Source organism: Corvus brachyrhynchos, unplaced genomic scaffold (genome assembly GCF_000691975.1).
Source record: "Corvus brachyrhynchos isolate BGI_N302 unplaced genomic scaffold, ASM69197v1 scaffold80, whole genome shotgun sequence".
In the NCBI taxonomy this organism is placed as follows: Eukaryota; Metazoa; Chordata; class Aves; order Passeriformes; family Corvidae; genus Corvus; species Corvus brachyrhynchos.
In genome coordinates, this window is record NW_008236769.1 from 10,070,567 (window position 1) to 10,091,554 (window position 20,988).

General features: G+C 43.9%; 2 long non-coding RNA genes across 3 annotated transcripts in view; both read left to right on the forward strand.

The window, feature by feature from the left end:
* LOC108445064 overlaps positions 1-20,988 on the forward strand; it is a 37,672-nt gene that overhangs the window by 8,419 nt on the left and 8,265 nt on the right. The gene's annotated exons all lie outside the window — the stretch shown is intronic.
* On the forward strand, positions 9,377-12,356 carry LOC108445065. The gene is made up of 2 exons (XR_001859811.1): positions 9,377-11,442; positions 11,953-12,356. It is a non-coding gene; the product is annotated as an uncharacterized LOC108445065 (long non-coding RNA).

Below are 20,988 nucleotides of genomic sequence, written 5' to 3' on the forward strand. Positions count from 1 at the left end.
GAAAAACAGCAGAGGCGAAGCAGCTGGAACGATGCCAGCACTTGGGGCTTTTGGCAGCCCTCTGCAGCAGGGGTTTGGGGTCTTTTTGCATCCCTCCTCTCTGGAGCTGTCAGCAGGTAAAACACTCTGCCGTGTTTCTCAGAGCTGCTGAAATATGATGTGCTCTGCCTCCACCTTTGGCAGAGCTTGCCTGACCCTGCCTTGCTCCTTGCTTAGGGTGAGGCAGATTCAATCCCCTTGGCAGCCCAGATGGGTCACCACAGGCTTGATCAGGCCTGAGGAGCTGTCCTCTTACATTTAGCAAGAGGGAAAAATGCCCACCAGCTGCTTGCAATTGCTGAGACACTAAGCACAGATTTTGCCTTTGTGAGTGAACATATAACAGTCATGATAGACAGACTCAGCAACATCTTATCAGTACCTTTTGGCTGTCAGGACAAAGGCCTGAACACCTCCAGGTCTCCACACCAAGTCTCCACAGGGTTTGCTGGGATGGAGGATGCGTGTGTTAACAAGGTGGCTCTCCACAGCAGCAAACACATCATTCCAATGCCCCATGGTCCCCACTCAGGGCAAGAGCCAGACAGAAGTCAGATGTCAGGTCTAATAGATTTATCTTGACTTTTACCATGCAGAGGGGCAAGAGGGACACCTGTAGAGGGTCATCTATCTCCCGCTCTGTGCATCCCTTCTTGGCAGGGATGATCACTGCTGCAAGTGCTGCCAAAATCGCTGTAGAGGACATTGACATTAAACCAAACACCTAACTTCTAGATGCAGGTTGAAAAGAAACCCATGTTTATTTCTTCATTTTCTGGTTGCTTTTATCTTGTTTGGCTGGAATAACCCTTTCCCTTTCCAGCATCTTTTTGCCTGGTTGTTGCTTTCTTTCTTGTGCTGCAATTCCAAGTGTTCCTACACACATGTTTTCCCTTTTCATATATCTACTAACGCCAGTTTAAAATCAAAACAAAAAAAACCCCAAACCCAAATCCACTGAGATCTGACTCAAAGAAAAAATACCTTAGCCTTATGAGGTACAAATTAAAGTGCAGGTTATTCTTCAGAAATTTGAGTCTGGGGAATCTGAATGTCTTTCTGTAAGGACCAAATCTAACGATGTATGGGAATGATTAATGAGGATTTTAACAGTATTTGCATCTTGCTGATTCTAAGTAACATTCAGTATTTAGAGAGCTTTGGGAGCCTTTCTGACAGCTAACAAGGATTTATAGATTCTTTAGTTTAAATTTAAATACAGATTAATATTCCAGATTAGTTTACTACTACTAATTTTGTGAACACTAATAAATCCCAAATATTGTATCTATTCAGAAATTAATCAGGGTATGTAGATGCAGATGATTAAAAATTCTACCACAATCAGGGTGATTAAGAAAAGAATCATAAAAATCTTAAGGCTGTCTTTCACAGAGTCTGAATCTGCAGAAATTTTTAACTGGTATGTAAGTTTATATGGGTTCCATTTGACAAGAGTAGTTTGAATCTGGATGAAATCTGAGGAAATAAATTATAAAACTGTGCCTTGTCTTGAGCTGGAATCTCTGGATCTGACCTATTTAGAGGTAGCAATTTTGACCATAGGCCACATGTTCTTTGTTTTGGACTTATTTCTATTCTGCAGTCTTATCTGATGTTTCTTCCATGTGCACATTTAGCTAGACTTCCTCGGTATGAAACAGTACACTTGTGAGCCAATGCATGGGAAAGTATTTTTGCTAGCGGGAATCAGCATTTTGCATCTTTTCCTTGTGTAAATTAAGTCAATAAGAAAAGTGTCTGGTGACTCTGCACTAATTTTAAAAGAGTTTAAAATATTTCTCTCCCTCCTGCTTTAGTTTCCTCTTTTAATCTTCTTTCAGAAGGTGCAATTAAAGTAAGCAAAGCATAAGCGAAAATAAGATGACACAGAGGAACATCTTCACTAACCCTTGACTGGAGACATGATGTGTAGATACCTTTTAATTTCTTAAACACCAGGGCAGGATTTGGTGTAACTGCAGACCAAAAGGACCTTTCCGCAGTGAACCTCAGGGCTACATCCCTCCCCTGACCAAGCACAGACTTCTGCAAAATGCTCTCAACACGGCCTGATGGGTGTGTTTTTCTCATTTCCCTCACTAAAAGCTTATTCAAAGTGAAGCACAGATGAGATCTGTGGTGTAAAACAGCTCCAAAATGGTTCTGGTGCCGCAGAACCCCTTGAGATGCTCGCAGGTGTTATGAGAGCATAGTGCAGCTAACCCATCTCAGACAAAAACCACTGCTGAGGTCCAGGTGGATTAAGATTTTCTTCTAGCAGTTCTGTATTGCACAATCCAAATGTACACTAAACTTAGATCTGTACTTCTGCCAAGTCGCAAATTATAAATAAGAGGCTTCAGAGCAAGCCAATTTTCCTACTTAGTTTTAATAGCCAATACTCTGAAAACCTCAGGGCTAATTAAACTGTTCATTGTCCTGCTGCATTTAATTATTCAGATATTGATCTAACATCTTAACACACAAGACAAAATAGTGACACATTTTATATTTGGAAATGGAAAAAAAATAGGGAGCAGACCTGCTTTGAAAATGATTTAGCAGTTATTAACTGAACTCAAAGAACAGTTTCCAAGTGTTGATTTTTTTCATGAGCCACACAGACTTTTTGTCTAATTTAAAAAACAGAAAAAAGAATAAAAAGAAGGAAATAAAAAGTGGAAAGAACCCTAACAACAACAAAAGAATCCCAAAAAAACAACCAAAACCCTACAGAATTATCCATAAAGCCTGCCTCAAATTTCACATCTAGCTGAAAAAATATCCTGCACAGTAAATTGCCAAATCCATGTGTCTCTACAAAGATGGAGACAAGTAATTTGTAAAATCAAGGCAATCCTGTGGTCAAGTTCTGACCCTACCTAAGACAACCTCTCACCTTGGTCTAGTAAATATTTAGCTTGCTTTGTTCCTCCACTGCCTGAAAATTGAGCTTCATATGTTTCCCTCTTTTACTGTTGTCTTAATTTAGGCCCCCTTGTTTCTGATATGGGACTTAGTCCTGCTGCGTACCTAGCTTTGGAACTGAAATGGAACCTCACACAACACAGAACAAGCTGCTCTATAGAGACAACCTTGTCAAGGTTCTTCTTTTGAAAGACAGAGTTTGTGTTCCTTCTTAGGTTTTTTTTTCCCCCTAGGAAGTTTTCTCACTACATTTTGGAAAAGTTATTTTCTCCTTCCCAGCCACAATCTGTGAAGCTTTTGGAGAATGAGAAACACATATGTTCTGGGTCCACCAGCACCACTTCCACGTTTATTGTTATATAAAACAGAAAAAGAGAACCTGGGTTATTTGTAGTGGAAATAATCTATAATTTAGTCACTTACAGACTAGACACCCTAATGTGCACAGAAACTTATGAGCATAGCACACAGTCTGTCTCATGCACGGGACACGTTTATCAGAGGCACTGTGCCCTAGCAGTGCCTAATACCCTGCACTGACTGTGAGGAGAGTTCATGGTGACATGTCCAGAACATTGTTAGGTTGTTTAAAGGTAGCTACTTAGTGTGTTTTGATATTCCCAAAGTCATCCAAGATATTTATGCAGGACTTCAATTATGACCCAGCACTTTTGGGAGACTCACATGGTGCCGGAGCAGGACCTTTTAATGCTACGTGGCTCAAGTGATACCAGACACATTGCTCTGGCAACTGGTTCCCACCTGCAAAGACTATGAGACAAATGGCATCATTACTGTCTAGTTTTGTGGGTTTCTCGTGTTGTTTTGTTGGGTTTTTTCCCCCAGAGGACAAGCTAAAAAAGCAAAGTGATTCACCAAACCTATTCCCACTGGATTTGATTCTGTCTGCTGAATGTAAGCCCTGTGGTCAGAAGAGCCCTTGGAGGAGAGCTCATTCTCCTGCTATGGAGCAATAAAAAAACAACTATCATAGAGCAATTCAGTTGCATTTTCTGTCCTTCCAGTGACACTCAGGCCAGCTTCAACTTCCTTCTGGGGCAAAAGTAAAAAAGATAATGAAATGAGCAGAAGACAATGAGGTCCTCTTGACAACTCTGAAACGGAGATTTTACTGCAAGAGTAATGTAGACTGCTGACCCAGCTCTGGGGACTTCATTATTCAAGACCAGACACTTTGATGGGAGGGACAAAGTGAAAGCTGCTGCAGTGAGGGAGCACCAGCGAGAGCAACAGACTGTAGGAAAGGCTTCCTATGCCTTCGTCCATGCCAAGATTGTGCTTCCACTCAAGACTTTAGTCCAACAAGCTGTTAAGGTCCTATGGCTGGTCATTAGATAGCTCTAGAATAATATTTTCGTTGGGAAGAAGTAAATTTAAAAATTTAAAAAGCAACATGTATTTCAGTACAATGGCTCAGCAGGGGATTGACTTAAAGCTTGACAAATGGGAGACATTGCTTTACACAAAAATGCAGGGTGCTCTGCTTTGCACCAGGAGAAAACATGGCTTTTCCCTTAACTGGATCTAGCATCAGTTATAGGTAGAATATACATAGAGGAATGGCATATGGCATCTGGTCATTATTGCACAATTCACTGGCTGGTAACTCCTGTGCTGCTTCTCCAACTCAGTAACTGACACCAGATAATACAGTTGGGATTAATCCAGGCCTTACGAAGTGTTCCAAAAGCTCGCAGTTAATTACTATGCTTGAGATTCTCAGATTGGCATATGGTGTTAAAAAATGTTGTGCAATTGAAGGCAAAGCATAAATTTTGCAAGAGCTGTATTTTGCCAGAAAACTTGCTTTCCCCTCAGATTATTTATTGCTAACTGCAGAGAAGTGTCTTACATATGTCAGGGAGTTTCTTTTTGAATCTGCGAGTCCGGTTCCTGGTGTCCTTTAAAAAATTACCTTATAAATACCATCAGAAAAAAATCTGGTTTCCCGTCTGGAAAAGACAGTAGAATTGACTGTCATAAACTGTAACAGATCACTTTGCAGTCACATTAAAATCAAGTTTAATAACATTAAAGCTTGTACATGGTGGGAAATTCCATTTTAAATTCCTTCACCATCTGTTGCTTAAAAGTCAGCCATGAGTATTTCCCTTCCACTTCTCTTTTCCTTAGAATGGTTAATGCACAGGCACAGGTTTTTAAAAACTATACTCAGGGTGGGGTGTTGGAAGGGGAGCAGAAGGACCTTGGCTGTGCTGGAGTGGGAGAGTGGGATCTGCTGATAAATATCAGGGACTGAAATTTCACTCACCAGAAACTGTTTTATCACAGTAAAATTACTCAAGAACTGAGTTGCTTGTTAAGCCTTTTCTCAATGAATCTCCCCTGCTTAGATTTTGGAACTGCTGTTGGAGTAATCTGCTGGAGAGTTACAGAACTTTAGGTGAACCATTTATTATTTATTTATTTGTTTCATAGTATATCTCTTTACTGCAACTGTCCCAGCCCTTCCTTCTGCCATCTAAACAGCACCATCTTCAGGCACTTTTAAAACCTATCCATTACCTCGCGGTGACTTAGCTGTTCCTCGTACTGGGAATGCTCTTTTTCTGGTGCTGAAATTGCAGATCTTCTCCTGGTTTTTCCCTGAGCATTGTCTTTAAGTCTTGACACTTGTCAAAATTATTCTATCACCCCAAGATGCGACTACCACCCCCTTCCAGTTGCACCCCTTTTTTTCTGTATGATTGAATTTTTTCTCAGAAGGACACTTAAATGTCCTTTGAAGAGTTTGACTGTTATACCTGTTTCATACTGTTTATTTCTATCATTTATTGTGGCTTTTTTTTTCCTGATCTCCTCCGTGGAAAGACCAACTCTGTTTTCATTGGTATGTTCAAACAATGTATTTCCAGTTTCTGTACCTTGAAAGAGACAAAGAGATTTTTAGATCAACTCTATTTTGCTATCTACTTGTCTTGAACATATATTTTTAACACAAGCAAAATCTTGTTAAGTCAAAAGAAATACATCAGTTATTAGTCTCCAGCAATTACGTTTGTTTCATATAAACAAAACAAGTCTCGATTTGGTATTAAAATCACAAGAACATGCAACAAGAGATATTCAGTACATTTATAATGTCATCCTAACCACCTACTGTTATTTCCCCCAACAAAATGTCATTTGCATGGTTTGTTTATTCCTTGATATTTTTTTTAATAGTCCGAAGGCAAATAAACAGAAAAAAATCCCACCGCCCACCCATGGTCGCTGTGCAAGGCAGATTGTAAAGCTACTTATGTAGTTCTTTACGGCAATGTTTGGCCTCTAAGAAACACAGAAACTGTTTCTGCCCTTTGCTCGCCACTTAATCATTGACGGGGAGATGCTGTCCCTCCTTCCTGCCCTCCCGTTGCAAAGAGGAGGCTAGTGCTTAACTTCAAGGAGGGTGTTCACATCCAGCATTGCCTCCACAGAGTTTCCCCCGACTCCATGGGGTCTCTCCACCTCTAGGTCCTGCATCTTGCAGCACTGACAGGAAAGCACAAGTTCTCCTGCCTTTGCTTCATTAGGCAGACCAACAACGTGGTGACACTTGAGGTTTTCTTTAGTCTTTACTTGGGAGAGAAAAATTCCTCAGTACTAAAACTGCTGGATTTGCCAATTTTCAGTTTTACTGCGAGAGATAATTTTGTCGAAGTTTTCACATGGTAATTAGGGCGAACGTCTGCACGGCGTCTGTAGGAAATGCTGCAGCAGGCAGCACTTGCCAGGTTGCAGCGTGTGTTACCAAATGAGAAGCGAGAGCAGATGCCCTGGGGGCCTGTCCCGGTGTCTCCGCGTCCCGGACGGGGCCCCCGGGGCGTGCGGGTGTGCGATCCAGACGTGCAGCTCTTCAGATGCTGCATTTCTCTCGAGAAACAGGGGTAATTCCTCAGCCTGCTCGGCCTCCTCCTGCCCGCAGAGCCGCCCCGGGGCCGAGAGCCGGGACGGGCACACAGGGCTCGGCCGGGGGGCGCCGCTTATCCCGGGGGTAGCGGGAGGGAGATGAGAAGCGAGAGCAGATGCCCTGGGGGCCTGTCCCGGTGTCTCCGCGTCCCGGACGGGGCCCCCGGGGCGTGCGGGTGTGCGATCCAGACGTGCAGCTCTTCAGATTGCTGCATTTTCTCGAGAAACAGGGGTTATTCCTCAGCCTGCTCGGCCTCCTCCTGCCCGCAGAGCCGCCCCGGGGCCGAGAGCCGGGACGGGCACACAGGGCTCGGCCGGGGTGCGCCGCTTATCCCTGGGGAAGCGGGAGGGAGATGGGAAAGGGTCTCGGCCCCTCGGGAGCCCCACGCCGTGCGGAGCTCCGAGGCTGGGTAAACCATGCCCTGGAAGGCAGTGTACCGCCGGGTCTCATTTCCTTGGCCCCGAGGGCGAGGCTGGGGGGAAGGGGCTGCGCAGAGGGATGAAATTTGGCGTCAAAGAGGGGAGGCAAGGTTGCCCCTCACCCCGGATAGGAACTAACTTGTTCATAATAAAGAGGCTTTTCGGTGTTTTACAGCCAATGACAAAATTCTTGTGTCCTACTTTTGGGCGAGAGATCGCCTTTGTGGGTTAATTTAAGGAAGCCGAAGAAGCTGCGGTACGGGCCGGGAGGGAGGGGAAGGGTGGGAAAGTGCCGATGCCACGCTGGAGGGGCCGGGCGGGGGCAAGGGGACGACGCAGAGCCTCGTACGGCCCCATGGCCCCACGGCTCCAGGCTGATGCTCAGCCCGTCTCCAGTGCCACCCGGGTCTGTCTCCGCCCCGTGGGTCCGGGCCGGTTCGGCAGCCACAGGTTCTGCAGCTCCTGCAGTCCCGTCCCCAGGCTTGGGGTCAGCTCCGATGGGAGAGCAGGGATCCCCACGGTTGTGTCCCGACGTGTCGTGTCCTTCCCCCACGAGGGGAGCTACCGTCCCCTGGGAGGGCAGGGCAGATTCCGAAGATCCCCCTGACAGTGTGGTCCCCTAACAGGCCCCGGAGCGCCTGCGGCTCCCCCCCCCTCCTCCAATGGCACTGGGGATTCGGGAGGATGCGCCCGGCGCCCCTTTGCACTCCTGAGAATAAGCATAGACAGATGAAAGGCTATCTTTTTTCTTTTCTTTTCTTTTCTTTTCTTTTCTTTTCTTTTCTTTTCTTTTCTTTTCTTTTCTTTTCTTTTCTTTTCTTTTCTTTTCTTTTCTTTTCTTTTCTTTTCTTTTCTTTTCTTTTCTTTTCTTTTCTTTTCTTTTCTTTTCTTTTCTTTTCTTTTCTTTTCTTTTCTTTTCTTTTCTTTTCTTTTCTTTTCTTTTCTTTTCTTTTCTTTTCTTTTCTTTTCTTTTCTTTTCTTTTCTTTTCTTTTCTTTTCTTTTCTTTTCTTTTCTTTTCTTTTCTTTTCTTTTCTTTTCTTTTCTTTTCTTTTCTTTTCTTTTCTTTTCTTTTCTTTTCTTTTCTTTTCTTTTCTTTTCTTTTCTTTTCTTTTCTTTTCTTTTCTTTTCTTTTCTTTTCTTTTCTTTTCTTTTCTTTTCTTTTCTTTTCTTTTCTTTTCTTTTCTTTTCTTTTCTTTTCTTTTCTTTTCTTTTCTTTTCTTTTCTTTTCTTTTCTTTTCTTTTCTTTTCTTTTCTTTTCTTTTTCTCTTTCTCTTTCTCTTTCTCTTTCTCTTTCTCTTTCTCTTTCTCTTTCTCTTTCTTTCTCTTTTTCTTTCCTTTCTTTAATTTAATCCGTTTTGGTCTGTTTTGTCTCTTTATTACTCTGATTATTTTACTTTTTGAGATAAACCTGTTTCTCAAGTTCGCTTCGTTTTGCCAGACCCTCTCGGGCCTGGCAGCTTAGGAAGCAGCAGTGCGGGGCTCGCACCTTTCCCGACGCCTTTGCGGAGCAGAGCCCGGGCCGCCCTGTTGTGAAAAAGGGACCAGCGCAGCAGGGCCGCCAGCGGGGAGGCGGGGAGGGCTGGAAGACAGGGGGCTAAATTTCTGTCCACCCAAAGCAGCTTCTGTTCGCAGCTGGGAGGTGAATTCGATGAGTCCCCAGCGCCCCTCTGCCAGCCGGGCACCTCCCGCCCCAGGGACACCCGTCCGGGCAGCCCCACAGCCCCGCCGGGGTGAGGAGCAACCGGGTCTCCACCCGCCGGGGGCTCTTTATTCGATCGCTTTCCCTCGCCCCCCAATAAAATGATGATCATCTTTACAGGAGAACACAGATGCGGGGAGAGGGTATCCTCACAGAGCCCTGTTGAAGGAGGATCTTCCCAATAATTCTACTTCAGGAATCTGTCTCTTCCCTGCTTTAGCTTTATCCCAAAGCAGAGGTTTTATTTTTGTTTTTCTTTTTTTTCCTCACCTAGGTTTGGGGTTTTTTTCCAAGTTATTTTTAGAGGTGTTTCTGTCTTTATTGGCTGTTCAGAAAAGGAAAAGGAGAACATTTCCACAGTATTTGGTTTCATTCAAATAAAGATCTTAATTTTTTTTTCCTAACACTCCCTGGGTCTGGACCAAACAGAGATTACTCTGAAATTAATTCACAAAAAAATAGGTGACTATCCTAGATTAAAGATAAATTCCCAGATACACAGGTGTCATGTAGGAAGGCCCTGCATCCAGGTGTTCCCTACCCTTTTCCAGGTTTGACTTTACAAAGGTGAAGGTATTTTAAATTAAGTTTTGATGCTTCTCTAGTGTGCACATCCTCCATCATTTCTCTGTTCTAGAGCCTTGCTCAGATCCAAGAAACTTCTACCTGTTTTTGTTGTTGTTGTTGCAAAAATCAATCGCAGAACAAGTATACTTCTCTGAGAAAACCCCCACAGAGGAGTGTCCTGCTCCCTGTGAGTCATGATCCAGCATCTGAGCCTGGGCACTGAATTCCCCATGAAGTGCCTATCACAGCTGACTTGCTGCACACGGTTTGCAGCAGATTTTCTCTTCTCACTTCTGCACCTACACCTTCTTTCTCTTTTCCTCATCAACAGGACTCTGCAGAGCCCTTCTCCAGCTAAGTATGTTTGTTACTACCCCACATTTTGGTTTTGCCTGATTTACTTTGCTATCACTGCCTTTCATATCACTCCTCTGAATTTTTGCTTTTTAATACCCAGAAAGTGCTGGTGTCTGTGTCTGTACTCTGCTCTTTCACATGATATTATCACATCGACAATATTTTTTAAAAGACACAGGTTTAAATAAAATGTATAAAGGACAACCAGACTAAAACATACACCAGATCCTTCCATTCTTGGAGATGAGGTGTCTTTTGCCCTTTTTGGAGTCTTCTGAAGTCGGTGAGATATTATTCTGAGTTGGCTTTTATCAGGAATCTCATATCAGTATATTGCTGACAGAATTTCCCACCTCCTAGAAAAAAAGCACCTAACTATAATTTCTGCAGCAACAGAGATGCTAATCTGACTCTTCCGTGCCAAATCTAGAATATCATTATTGCCAAAAATTAACATTGTTTTTGCTTGCACAACTTTGTGAGATACATACCAGAGGTCACTTTTCAGGTAGGCTGTAACCTCTGCTTGTCTCCTGGCAACGTGATAGGTTGTTAATGGACCTTAATACTGGGGAGATGCAAATCTGTTCATATGCTGAGCATCTTGGAGGTTTTGCATTTCAGAGCTTTTCCAGTTCTGTAAGTTATTTAAGCCTCTGAAATCAATTTTGATCGCTTGGGAATTCATTAATATCACTGTGAAATCTTACCTACAAAGTTCTTCAGCATGAGGAAATGCTGGAACTAACTTTGCAGATTTGTTCTTTATGATCATGTTTTGGGAAAGTCAGACCTACAAGCAATTATTATTAAGAACACATGAAAAAATTAGAGAATACTGAACTCATTGCCCAGGCTTTGGTACTCCAAAACATAAACCACCTGTCTTCAGGGTCTAGGTTTGAACATCAAGCTGAGTTAATTCAGATCTGATCCTATATGCAATTATGGATAATTTACAGGACCAATTCCATGCCCCACTAGTAGAACTGTATGTTTGTGGTATCTACATCTTATTGATGAGGAAAAGAAAATTAAGCTTAATGCAAAAATATTTGTGTAACTCATCTGGATGAAAGTATCTATATGATGTGTGTGGCAACATTATTTCTGGTCATGAGATAGTTCATCTGTCTTTTAAGAGCCTTTCTCCCTCTTTTAAGAGATTTGATATACAGATGCTAAGCAGGGTTGGCCACACACTTGCTCTCGAACAGTCCAAGTGCATCTCTCCTACCTTGGCCATATCACATCAGTCTTCGCTTGCCCGGGGGCTGCTGAATAATCCAAATTCCCAATACAGAGAAAACAAGGTGTCTTGAGTTGTGGTGTGATCACACTCACTGAGTCACTCTGGGGAATAGCTGCCCCAGATTTGCAGATTTTTGTAGGGATTCCATTTTTTCTTCATTATCATTGTTCACAGGAGCCACATCCTTTTAGTGCTGCAACTCATTTCCAGAGCACTGGTTCCTTCCCTGCTTATCTTTCCAAGGTACGTGCCTCACAGCTCCCAGCCTAATGGCATTTTGACATGCTGCTTGCAGAGTTGGGAAGCTTTGCTGCCCTCATAATGATCAACAGGAAAGACTCTAGAGGATAACGGAAATCTGGAAAACATGAGGGGTGAAAGATGTGCCTTTGTTTAAACTGCAAAAAGAAAAGCAAAAAAAGAGTAGGAAGACAGGGGACAACAGTGTTCTGTATGTAAAATGTGGCTACAAAGTCGCTGGTAATCATTTATAAGCAATTGAGGAAGAATGAGAAATCACTTAAATTTGCAGCAAAGAAAACCAGGGTAAGTATTAGAAACAGAGTCTGGTTCTTAAGAGGGTATCCAGGAAAAGGGTTTGATAGAAATCCCAGGACTTGTGCTACAGAAATGCAGATCAGAATAAATATCTATAAGAGATTATCTAAAGTGATTTACTTAACTTTAATGCAGAGGGTGGAATGGTGGGAGAGTGGCCTGTATGGTTGGATGACTTCTTGACTTCTCTTTCAGTGCTTCATTGCTACAAAACCATCTCACCCCTAGAGGCAAGGCAACTCTTCAGCTGGCTGACAGCTGATGCAGGATGGAGTTTAAACTCAGCTGAAGATTAACTGTGGTGGTAGAAATGCATTGATTCATGTGGAATTCAGGCTTTTAATTCACACCCAAACCACTGGCAGAGCTACTGGCTTCAGTAGGTCAGTACCAAGTACTTATCTGGCAGGCACTACCATGTCCAGTTCTCTGTTTTGAAGAAGTATCACAAGATTGGCCTCTTACCACATCCATTCCATCTCTGTGAAATATTATGGCTATTTCAGCATGAGCTGTGTGGCAGTCAGAGATCAGAGTGGCACAGAAGGTGATTAGGCTGTTAAATTCACTAAGTTACTAAATAAAAGTATTAAGCTTTTCGTTCTCCCCTTTATTATTTTATTTGAATAATTGTTACCTGGGTTTTGGATACTGAAATTACTGCCTAAGAAATGCTCTCAGTGGGAGCAGAAAGGATGCAAAATCGACCAACTGATAGGGAAGAGAGCTGCATTTTTATCTCAATAATCAAGAGAATTACTGGGAGAAGAACTCAAAGTAGGAAGCACAGTACTGTTTCTCTAAATTCTGATCACAGAGGTCCTTTGCATGGAAATGGAGAGGGAGGGATCAGTTTCACTTTTGGACTCCATTTATTTGTTTTATTGTGCACTGGAATAGATTAGGAGTGCTCATACAAGCAATTAATGGCACCTCTGATGGGGCACGGCAATAAACAGCAGGGAGGTGGTAACTTTTTCTGTTTTCATATTTGTCTGCGGTGTAAGGGGGGCAGGGTACACAAAACAAAAGGTAGTGAAACAGGTGGATGGTGAGGCAGAGAGAGGAAAAGAAAATTAGGATGGTGGATGTAGTAAGGAGAGAAGGACAAAACAGTGGCAGACTGAAGAGCAGGAATCAAATAAGCTTGGAGTCATTGCGGAAAATCACTGTCATATTATCCTGTGGTGAGTAGAAAGTAACTGAAGAGAACAAGGTGAGGGAGGAAAGGATGTAACAGAGGAAGCAGGCAGAGACAGGGACCTGGCATGGCTGGAATTGGCACAGGAACATGGCAGGGTTGCTCATAACAGCTCCTGGGCTTTCCTGAAAATGTTGCTCCAGGGAGCCACAGCCCGTGCCTGTGTGTGGATTTTGGGCACTTCACAGCTAAGCCTTGGGGATGGAGGGTGGGGAAGGAGGCTGCTTCATGGGGATAGGTGGGAAGGAGACAGGGGCCCAAGTTAACAAATGACTCAGCTATGAAGGGCAGGGGAGCCCTGAGGACAGAGAGAGCAGTGTCACAGAACCCTTGCTGCCCAGCTCAGCTCTTGCCATGCATCTTCCCACCCTTTCCATATAACACATTGGGCTAAGGAGCCTCAGTGCCATCTCCTCCTGCCTCCCCCACTCACAACAGCAGAAATGAAGCCACCCTTGGCTGCTGCCACTCTCCCTGGGAGGAGAGCAGAGCCAGTACTAGTTATTAATCTGCCCTGTGAATAAAGGAGGAACCATGCCTGCCCTAGGGCATCTCCAAGAAGTTGCAGTTCAGATGTGTACTGCACTGGGTACACCTCAAAACGGGTCAGGAGAAGCTGAACTAAAACTTGCCTGTCTGCAGGGATTAAGCCATGAGGGATCCTCTCCCAGCAGAGTGCCAGACCTGCAGCCACAGCAGAGGGAAGGTGGAGGCTGCTATTATGAGCCTCCTCTGAAGATCGAGGTGCTTTTAATTTTAGTCTGGGAACTTTCCCCTCATTACCCTCCTGACAGGATGGGTGCAGACAGCATTAGGGATGCTGGGCTAGACACCAGCCCCAGAGGAATGTCCTCCTCCGCCTCCACCTCCTCCTTCTCCTCCTCTTCCTCTGTGGCAGCACCTCAGCACAGGGGGAGGCACAGCAGCACTTCCAGTCAAACACCTTCCCTCGCAGGATTTCAATTTCTCCAACCAAAGACGGCCGCAGGAGGGCAGGGACCCTCCACGCCACCCTCACCCCGGCTCCCCATGGCCATGCAAGTGAGTCTGGCTGGTGCCTTTTCCCAGGGCTAAAAGGGATCGCTGATTAAAGGGGCCTTCTGACCAGCTTTCCCCTAAAAGGAGCTTACAAAGCCCGTTTGTTTAACCTTTTCACAGCAGCTTGACCCTGTCATGAAGAACAAATCACTCCAAAACAATGTTGAAGTGTGGGACTGACGGAATTGCTCCCAGCCTCTTCCTCCTCTGCCATTGCAAACCCAGGGATGAGTCCAGCCCTGGCGAGGAACAAGGACCCTTTTCTGCCTCCCACCAGCCCCACAGCTTCGAGCAGCAGCTGGGAGTGTCGACCCCCATGAAACGAGGGCTGGGTGTGGGTGTCTGTACTGAGGGTGCAGATGTGACACTGCCAAAAGGCGGCCGCAGGAGGGCAGGGACCCTCCACGCCACCCTCACCCCGGCTCCCCATGGCCATGCAAGTGAGTCTGGCTGGTGCCTTTTCCCAGGGCTAAAAGGGATCGCTGATTAAAGGGGCCTTCTGACCAGCTTTCCCCTAAAAGGAGCTTACAAAGCCCGTTTGTTTAACCTTTTCACAGCAGCTTGACCCTGTCATGAAGAACAAATCACTCCAAAACAATGTTGAAGTGTGGGACTGACGGAATTGCTCCCAGCCTCTTCCTCCTCTGCCATTGCAAACCCAGGGATGAGTCCAGCCCTGGCGAGGAACAAGGACCCTTTTCTGCCTCCCACCAGCCCCACAGCTTCGAGCAGCAGCTGGGAGTGTCGACCCCCATGAAACGAGGGCTGGGTGTGGGTGTCTGTACTGAGGGTGCAGATGTGACACTGCCAGGGCAGCTGGCTCCTCACCTCCCTGATAACAGCACAGGTTCTTGCCTTCTGTTTTTCCCAAATATTGGATGAACTTAAAGGATTGTTCATTGTTTTCCTGATGCTAAATCCTTCAGCCAACTTTTGGGTTTCTATTGCCTATATTACACCTTTTGTGGACTTCTTAGCAGTGAAACCAGAGGACAAATAGACTCACTGGCTAAGTTTAGAAGCAAATATTTAAATTTTGTTACATTCACTGTTTTATGGATACAGAAGGAACTGTTCAGTTAGAAATAAAAATTAAAAGTTTATTAAGATACTCAGATTTTAAACAATAGTTGTCTTTTCCTTTAATACAAATTACCAAAGCAAGAATGCATAAATTGGACAAAAGTTATTATATTCCAGTGTTTTCATGAAGTGATTTTCTACATCAACAGGAAAATGAATCTTAATTGCTTACCACAAAAATATCCTCGGGCAATGGTAGTACAATTAAGAGTTTTTCTTTAAATAGCATGCAAGAAAATGTGGTACATATGGTGCCATTAGCAACTTCAAAACAGTATTTGGGTATTCATTTAATTTAAAACAGCATGTACTAACACAAAACTTAGCAGTAATAATAAATGTAAACTTGGGTAAGAAAGTAAACAATGCCATCTCTGTTGAGTGTGCAAGCCATTAGTCAAAATCAACAAAACCAGATTTTGATAGTAAGTATAATCACAAAATATTTTATAATAGATATTTTTTAAGTCTTGTTATGTTTGGCTTTGATTGAAAAAATAATAGTTGTACAGAATTGTGGTTTATTGTGCTCAGTAACTTTTCCTTTGTGCATACAGAACAAATAGCAGCAGAACAAACTAAATGTGTGAAATGAGGAGTTGGATGACTTTACATTTACAACCACGTGTGTAAATTGAAACACCACACTTGTATTTTGTCTTTTTACCTAATGACATTCACTGCAGAATGCAATGGAAACAAAGCCGTGTGCTGAGGGTGGCATACTCAATTTAAAGGTCCCATGGAAATCTAGCTGTGTTAGTGGCCAGGTGTTTAAATAAAGATCCTTCCTGTAAAGCAGAATTGGCTATTTAATCTCTGCCTTAATCTTGACACTTTTAAAGTCTGTAGGATGCTACTGAAATTAAGATTGTTTGTGTGTTGAGGATAACACAACCCAGGCCATTCCCACCTGCCCTTGCAAGGGAAAACATTAGTTTTCCATCTCAGTGAATTTTATATAATGGTGCCAGCGGGGAGAAAAAATAACAGTAGTGGCACTGACCTTAGAGATGTAAAATATCCACATGGAAACACTTCAGGAGAAACAAACAGGATGAGAGAATTTTACAGGTTTCCTTCTTGTAGGGAAGTTCTTTATTTTAACTGCTCCCACCTCACAGCAGCTCCTGTGAGCCCTGGAAAACCCTGCAGAAATTTGTGTTCCCTGCTGCCTCTCAGAGCCTGGCCCTCACTGCAGCCACTGGGGTTTCCTCCTCTGCACAGATGGGGAAGATAGCCGAGGTTCCAGGGAGTGAGGCACACCAAAAGGCTAATTCTTAACTCTCATGACAAATGAGCCACTGACGGGCAAGGGGCATGAACTGTGAATTCTGCCAGGGAGCACTGTGCCCAAGGCAGCCCTTCTTCGGGGAGCAGGGTCAATAAATTACCAAATCACAATGCAAACAGGAAACATTTTCTTGGCAAGGAGAAAACGTGCACCAAGCCACCCCACAGTTAAAAGGTAAGAGGTTTTGTGCAGAGCAGGAGAGGGCCATCAGCCTTGCTGGCATGTGTGTCCTTCTTGCTGGAGCTGTTGCACTTTGTATAAATAATTAAATCATCTTTGGAGCAAGGACTTGACCCTGCATCTCTCTCCTCCCAGGTGAGCGCCTGAACAACTGGGCAATAGACTCAATCTCTTGCTTTTCTCTCCCTGGCCCAATGAATATTTAATCACCTATACAAAGTGAAGCAGCTCCAATGGGAGGGAGTGAAAGCCAGGCACCTTGCAAAAACTCTGTAGCTCCGTGGCCCATCTTTTTTCCACCAGAGTTTGAGTCCCATGGAAAAAAGCCCTCAGTATGTAAGAGAGGTGGCTAAGTTTACTGGATGGTCCCCTCTAGCAGAGTCAGAGATGGTGGGAGGCAGGTCCTGTCTTCTCACCTTTCCCATCCATAACAGATACCCACCTACATAATTTATTTTGCAGCTGAGGATATGGATAGCCACCCTTGATATATTTGCCTGATGATTTAAAGTAGTGACCTAGGCAGGAGAAGAGTCAGACAGAACCTACATGTCCCAGCAGACTGAGCAGCTGCCAGGGCACATGCTCCTGCTTCTGCTCAAGTTGTGAGAAAGACAAACAGATGAGGTTGGATGGGTGGGACAGACCATGTGCGTGCTGATGGGAGCTTATGTCTTGGAAAGGTTTAGTCTCCCACATGGCTACTGCTTTCACACTCAGCTCCTTACTTTATCCACTGACTGATGCAGAATGCAATCCAACACATCCCAGCAGTAAAAAGCATAAGGAAGAGCTGCAGGGAATAAGAATGCAAAGAATAAGGTCATTCTGCCCAAGGCTCAATTTTGGGTTTTTTATAATTCCACAGGAAACTAGGCCATCCAGTAAGGTTTTTAGAGCTAATGCAGATTTTCAAAAGAAAGCACATCTGATGGTTTTCTTAAAAATGTGCTGAGCCAGAAAAGATGCTACTCAGGTATTTCTGTAGCCTATCAAGGTAAGAGTGGAATGGTAAGTGCCCTCTATGAGTGTCTCACATGGCTCTGAATTATCTCGGCAAACATTTTATTAGATTTTTATAACAGGAATAAGGATTTAGAGAACAGCTGTTATTTGCAACTGCACCAGAAATTCAACAATGGGATTGCATAGGAAAGTGAGGAAGCTATTTACCTATTTAGAAAAGATAAATGGTTAAAACCTCCATTTTGCCAGGATATTGCTGCATTTTTCGCAACAGATGTTCTTTTGGGAACGTTTGGGTATCTATCATCACCTCAAAGCAGTACAAATCAAAACATTGTGTATTTACAAAAATAAAAATGGGATTTTTTTTTTAGTTTTCCTATTAAAAATTATTAAAACCACTCAAATCTAAGGGTGATAAAGAGGGGTATTCATGCTATGTCTGGGCTTTATATTTAGGTCTCTGGGTTGGAAGTAAGTCTCCCCATGGGTAGACAGCAAGATTTAAGACCCTCCAGGCAGTGGTTCTCCAGTTGTCCTCTGGAGGCGCCTGACTCTACAGCCTACAAGATGTATCCCCTTGACATCATGCCCCAGGTGAGCTGTGAGCATATGGCTCTCTACTCCCCAAATTTCCCGGAGCTGAGACACGTCCCACTCTCTGCTCCTCCATTCCCACCCCGGATACTGGAAATTAATCTCTGTAGCTTAAATTGTCTTGCCCAATTGTAAAATTAACTCCTACCTGCTGCAGAATGGAGATTAAGTCTGGGGAGTCAGTGAAGATTAAATCTAGCAGTTGTTGGGAAAGAGCCATGGCAACAGGAATATCACTTCTCCATTAGCACCGGCAGGTGGAGGAGAAAACACAGGCACAAGGAGTTTTTCTGACTTCAGGAAGGGGCAATCTGTTAAGCACAGACGTGCATTGCTTGCAGTGAATTAACTTATCACTTGATTTTACGATTCCAGACCAAACTTGCTGAGCCATGGTTTTTCACCTATTTTTCTGCAACGAGACTCGGTCCTGTCTCCCAGAGCTTGTCGACAGAGACGATAGCAGGAAAGCGATGAGTCAAGAGCAATCAGATCAAGAGGGTCATTTCATGGACACACCAAAATGGCTGGGAGCATTTTCTGATCCTTTCCTTCTTCTCACTGCAGGATGAGTTATCTTTGCTGAGTGTGTTTAAACTAACCTTGGAGAAGGGCTGTGAAAGAGCCTGGAAACATAAATGATGTTTCAAATACTGCTGGGGATGGGAGACATACGGGTAAAGTATCACTGCAGCCACAACCTCTCGTCACAGCCCCACAGCACCACGCTATGCACATACTCACCTCGTGGGACCTACCTGGCTGGCCAAGGACTCAGCTCTTCCCTATCACCCCTGGTTCACATTGCACAGTATTCCTCAGCCATACTCAGAACATGGATCTAGCACACTGTACCTCTAAAAACTGTATTTGTTTTGTCTTTACCTCTGTGCTCTTTGCCTGCTAAATTAGGAAGAAGGCTTTTTGAACTTGTCAAGTTTCAGTCACTCTACAATCATGTCTTCTGTTTCTACACTTAAGGCTGCTGTCTGCAAGTTTAGGATTCCCTGCAAATGATTCCTGATTCTCCTGTCACATTGACCTCTTGCTTGTGAGGATTCCCAGGGCAAACCTCCTAATGCTAACGTTCAGCAAAGGGCAAGGGTTAGTTTTAACAATGTGTAACTTAATTTAAAGTGTGTTGCTTTGCTTTCAAAAGGTGCTTTAAGCTGTTGCCAGTGGCACCATCTCAGTTTGGTCAGGTCCATGGGAAATGCAACCTTATTCTCCCTGTGTGCCAAAATACCCTTCAAAAGTAGTCTTTATGATGAGTTGTCACAGACAACATCACTTCCAAAATGTTGTGTATCACAAGTAGAACAAAAAGAGGAAAACGGTCTTAAAAAATCAGCAGTCAAACCATGCTTGTGCTCAGAGAGAGCTGACCTTCACAGGTGAAGGTGCACCCTGATGCTTGGAGGCAGGAGGGTGGTGAGGCCAGAGCATGAAGTGTATGAGGCACTCATGTTTCCAGATTCTTTCCAAGGCAGTGGGACAGGGGAGCTTGAGATCTACAAGGGTGTTGAGCACCAAGTAGCCCAGGAGAGCTGGACAAGAGACTGAGAAGGCAGACACAGCCAGGAAACAGTGATAAATTAAATTTTGTCCTTATTAGCTCATTTATAGTTCTCTCTCCTCTAGGTCTGTGCACTACCCTTCTTTGGCTTTTTTCTTCATCTTCACTTTTTCCTTTTGTCCTATATTCAGCTTTCCCCAATAACAGTCAGAGCCTAAACCTCTCTCCTTGTTCTTCCCCTTCTCAGGGATGATACAAAACAATACCAACATATGGTGTTTTTTGTGTTTTCATGTGTTTTTCATACACACACAAATTGATTCAAAGAGCTACGTTGTGTACCCTTTGCTCTTCCCTCCTACCAAGGAAACACAGACTGAAAGCAGAGCTCCTGAAGAGTCCTTAGTCCTGCTGTTCTCCATAAAATCACACATAGCAAAACCTTCTATAACTCATTGGATTGGGGCCATATGCCTGGTGTTATGAAATATATGGAGGAAATACGTGCTTCTCAGTAGTGTGAGGAAAAGCCACTCAGCAGTTCCCATATTTTATGTATCTATATATTACTTTGAGCAATGCAGATGTATGTCTTTGTTTAGAAAAGTCATCCTTATTTCAGCTGCCAATGCCAGGAGAGTACAGGACTGGGGAAGGGCTGCCCATTGAAATGTGACTGGAAGGAAATTTTTATTTGTGATGCTGCTCTGGCACATAGGAATAGGATATTGGTGTGTAAATGGATAGTATCATCTTTGGGTGTGGGGAACCACAAATAACACAGTTAGGGCTTGTCTTGTGCCATCTTTCAGATGAAGAGAAGGGAAAGACTAAAATTCTCTCTGGCTGAGATGTCGATACCTCATATATCTGCTAAGATAATTTGTACAGTTCTGTTCTTGCACAACTCTTTTGATCAGGAAAACATAATGAAATTTGTGAAGCCTTTTTGTGTTGCCATCAGGGACAAAAACCCAGCTGAGTCAGCACAGGGGGCGTCGGGCATTGTGGCTTTGCCTGAGAGACGATTCACACAACGGGCTGGTTAAGCCCCAGCTCCAACGCGCCCTCTGCGTGCAAAAAAATAACACTTCAAGTGAGCTGAGTTCTAGAAAATGAAAACTAATTGCTGGGGTTAGAAGAATTCAACCAGTCTCAAGCCATTAGGATCACGGCCGAGCACGGAATGTCATGGAGCCAATTGGAGCAAAGCTGTCAGGGCTTTACCACGCTTAAGACCTAACCTTAGGCTGCTCTGCGATCACACGACCACGGCTCCAACATTTGCAGCAGAGTATTCTCTCCCCGTGCCCCAGCAGCTCTTCCCTCCATGGATGCAGCAGTGAGTGTGAGGAA